Consider the following 4708-nt stretch of genomic DNA (forward strand, 5'->3'; position numbering starts at 1 on the left):
TAGTTTCTCTGTTTACATCTCCTAGACTACAGTAAGTACTTTACATTTGTCCACATTAAATTTCATCTGGAACTACACCCGTTTTGAATGACTAAACTAATGTGCTAAGGGCATACTAAGTTCTTGCTTACTCTGGCAAATATCTCGTTGGGACCGGGCGACTTATTAGGCTTTAGTTTATCTATTTGGCTGCTAACTTCATTACTAGGTGTTATTATCTCGCTTAATCTATTTACTTCACTATCTCTGTATATAGTCAGTGCCTCGGGTATCATGTTTAAATTTTCGGTGGTGAAAACTGATAAAAAATATAATTTCTCCGTCGAATTTTAGTTTGATACATTTGGAATAATCCCTTGTGGTTTGACCTCGCCTCCCTTGCTACCTTCATTATTCCTCTTTGCTTCTCTTATCTCGGTCTTAACCCTACCGGCCAATGCTTCATAATAATCTCAGCGGTAAACTTCACATGGATATATTCTCCTACCTATAGCCTTCCACTGTCCAATAATATTCTTTAAATAATTATTTATCCATTTAGGGTCATTGTTAGGTTAGGTCAAGTCATGATACTAGTTAGGCTGAGTTAGGTGGGGATACGATATGTTAGGGTGGGTTAAGCTGGGTCAGGTTAGATTACGGCAGATTAGGTCAGGTCAGATCAGGTTAGGTTAGATTGTGTGTGCCATACCAGCAAACGCCTCTCGCCCTAGTTTCAGGTTACGTCACTAAACTCCCGACACAACGAAACAAATTTACTCTTCTACTTGTGTCTCTCTGCAGTACAGTACCCACGTGGAGGAAGGTGTCGTAGTAATATGTTTAGTTTCTCACGAGTACATGAATATTCAGTTAAAACAGGCAGTAACCATAAGGTGATTTTGTTGGCTGTCTTTGGTCGAAATGAATTACTGTTTACCAATCTTTTATATATCTGCTCCGTCTGTGAACACGTTGTCTGTATATCTTCGCTGTTAATGTACATTGTATACGCATTTGATGTTGATATATTTTTCAACAATAGTGCAGTGAGTATGTAAGTTCAACTGAGTTATAATCTCATTGCACGTCACTCGCCCCCTACACTCCACCACACTATGGGTTCTTACGGCTCTTCTCTGCCACATGGTGTGTGTGTGTGTGTGTTTCTTCTATTAAATAAGCAATTATTCTCTATTGACCCTTAAAAGAGTTACTTGAAGTATATCCTGATTTCCCACACATTTTATGTTACGCTCAGCCGCCTACTCTTGTGTTTGTAGAATAACCGACCCAAATAATGTTATCGATTTTCTACTTCGCAGGACTCCTTCTGTTTTATTTATTTATTTATTTATTTATTTATTTATTCATTCATTCATACATTTTCGCATTTTTTCTGCATATTTCCTTCTAATGATTCTGTTTATTTTCATAATCTCGTTACCTTGTACTCCTTCTGAGCGTACAGTCCCCCGAAAAAAGTATCGTTACCCACAGAGTCAATGTGATTTGAGACTTGCGAGTAATGTTAATCGACCTGTTTCTGAACGGTTGGTCGTTCTACATCCGCGACATTTGAGCATGAATGAGTACTGTATATACGTTTTCGAACGATGTGAATCCTCCGAGACTTCAGATCATTATATTACAGGATTCTGTGTGGATGTCGTACTGAACATGGATACCAATGCCATGCCATTCATCAAAGGGATCTTACATCGATGGGAGCAAGGAATTATCGGGAAGACATCGCAAAAAAGAGTTGTGCTATCATTGCCCTTCACAACAGGGTAACGTAACGCTGAGACAGCACGGCGAGCTGGGGTGACTGAACCCACAATATCATGAAACTTACAACCACAATTAATATCTTACTATAAGTGGACAGAGGGTTCTGTTGCCTTCAAGTTCCTTGATTAAAAACCTTATTTCGGTGTTAAACCAATGCAATTAACATATCAGTAACATGGCAGATCCCATGTAGACCGATATATTGTATATTGCTGTAGCTGTTCACTCCAATATCATGAACTATTTCTTTACTCACTCTTCATAAATCAGATATATTGTGAACAACATGAGTTGGCAGAGTGTGAAACTCAGTATGAATGAAACCTCGATAGTACAACGACGTACAGTAATGGTAAAATGTTCATTTTGAGGTCTGTCTCAGTCTCAGTTATGATGTTTCGAAATACCTCCATTTAATGTATATTTCATTGTTATTCTAATCATCAGTAAGTGACTTGTTTACACATGCATTGCTTCTTCCCAGCACGATATATACATTAATAAAGCTTAATGGATTCCTATGACCATCTCTCGCTGTTGCTGATATGGCGAGCAGGCATACCAACGTATGATGATGCACTGGGGATCATATCAAGTTAGTAACGATTCTGCCATTACAATAGAAGAACAGGAGAGGGATGAATCCCTACAAAGATTAATTAGTAATTCTGTAGATAGGAAAATAAGGCTAGTGAAACTTAAGGGGTTGTCGTACAGACTCCAGGTTCGCAAATATGGGGAGGAATTTGAGCAACTTTTATTACTTAAGGGCAGATGAGATTATGTACTAACTTTGGCCCACGAAGCTTTGATGGGTAGTCATTTAGGGGTGAAAAAGACTGAGGATAGAGTTCTGAGTTCATTTTACTGGCCAGGAGTTTCTAGGGATATTAAAAGTTGGTGCTGTAGTTGTGATAGGTGTCAGAGTACAATACCCAAGGAGAAGGTAGGTAAGGTTTCCCTAGGGAAAATGCTCTTAATGTCTATCCCTTTTCAGAAAGTTGCAGTAGATCTGGTCCCGATCAGTCCACCCTCTTCCCAGGGGAATAGGTGGATTCTGACTTTGGTGGATTATGCAACAAGGTGGCCAGAGGCGGTAGCTATTCCAGGGATTGAGACAAAAAGGGTTGCAGAGGCTTTGCTAGGTATATTCAGTCAAGTGATAGGGGCTCACAATTCACCTCAAATTTAATGCAAGAGATATATATGTAGACTCATAAGTATTTACCACGCCTTGCCATCCTATGTCCAATGGTCTATGGGAAAAGTTTAACGACACTTTTAAGTCAAGGTTGAAGAAAACTTGTCAAGAGCGCCCGTTAGATTGGGACATATATCTTTCAGCAGTGCTCTTTGCTTATAGAGAGGTACCACAGGCGAGTACAGGATTTTCACCGTTTGAACTACTCTACGGTCGTACAGTTAAGGGCCCGCTGCGTCTATTGAGAGAGGTCTGGTCTGGAGTTGGTGAGGATCCACAGGTACACAACACCAATCAGTATGTCATGGAATTGAGAAACCGTTTGGGAGAGACCTGTAAATTAGCTCAGACACGTTTACAATCATCAGGCGAGAGGTATAAACATCATTATGACAAGAAATCCCGAAATAAAGAGTTTGGTGTAGGAAATAAAATTCTGATATTGTTACCCACAAGTTCTAATATATACCTATATATATATATATATATATATATATATATATATATATATATATATATATATATATATATATATATATATATATATATATATATTTCATGTAAATCCACAATGAAAACGTGGATAAGATAAATCTTGATAAAATATTTAGCTTTCGTCTTTATTCAAGACATCTTCAGAGGCAACTGAAGATGTCTTGAATGAAAGCTAAAATTTTATCAAGATATATATATATATATATATATATATATATATATACTGTATATATACTGTATATGATTTCCGCAAGGCATTTGTCACGCTCGGGATGGCCTGCTTGAGGTACAACGTTAATACCGTTGCATGAAGGCTATCAGGTACGACAACTTGCATAACAATACCCTGAGTTGTCCGTTTGGAGCGATGGAGTATGTCCTGTCGTAGCTCAGAATGACTGAACGGAAGAGGTAACTTTGGTAGGTTAGCCTCCTCCCTTGACTCTAGAGTAAAAATGACTGTAGACCACAAGGGATCAAGTCGTTGTTCATCCCGTAATTGTGAGAGAGTAAACAAAGACACAGACATCACTGGTGCTGTGTTCCTGGACGAAGCGTCGGCGACCTCGTTCGCTCGTCCCGGTAAGCACTTGAACACGGGAGCGAATTCTTGAATGGTCAGATACCAGCGTGCTAGTCTGCCTAAAAGTTTTTTTTTTCCGTGGAACAGCTCTGTCACTGCCACAAAATCCGTGTGGACGGTTATGGGATAGCCCATAATTAAATCCTTAAACTTCTCAAGTGGACAGACGACAGCTAATGTTTCCAGATGCATTACTGAATAGCGGGTTTCTGCGTCATTAAGTGTACGACTGGCGTAAATGGGTGAGTGAAGTCAGGAAATACCAAAACAGGTGCTTTGGGAAGTACCGTCATCAGTGTAATAAAACTAGCCTCCTGTTTATCATTCCAGACAAATATGGCGTCCTTCTTGAGTAATTAAGTCAGCGGCGATGATACCGTCGCATAGCCTTTTATAAAAGATCGAAATTTCTTGATAAAACAAGAAAACTACGCACTTTATCAACGGTTGAAGGAACTGTGTAAAGGCCTTGACTTTGCTCTTAACTGTATGAACAATGTCTCCGTGGACTACATGACCAAGGAATTTTTTTTTAATGTTCTCATTTAGAAAGTTTAACTTTAAGTAAACTGTAGAAAGTTTCTGGAAAACTTCATGGCGTTTGGCAAGATGACTGTCTACATCATTACTGACTACGATGAGATCATCTTAATAGG

Source organism: Homarus americanus, unplaced genomic scaffold (genome assembly GCF_018991925.1).
Source record: "Homarus americanus isolate GMGI-L3 unplaced genomic scaffold, GMGI_Hamer_2.0 scaffold4590, whole genome shotgun sequence".
Taxonomy (NCBI): Eukaryota; Metazoa; Arthropoda; class Malacostraca; order Decapoda; family Nephropidae; genus Homarus; species Homarus americanus.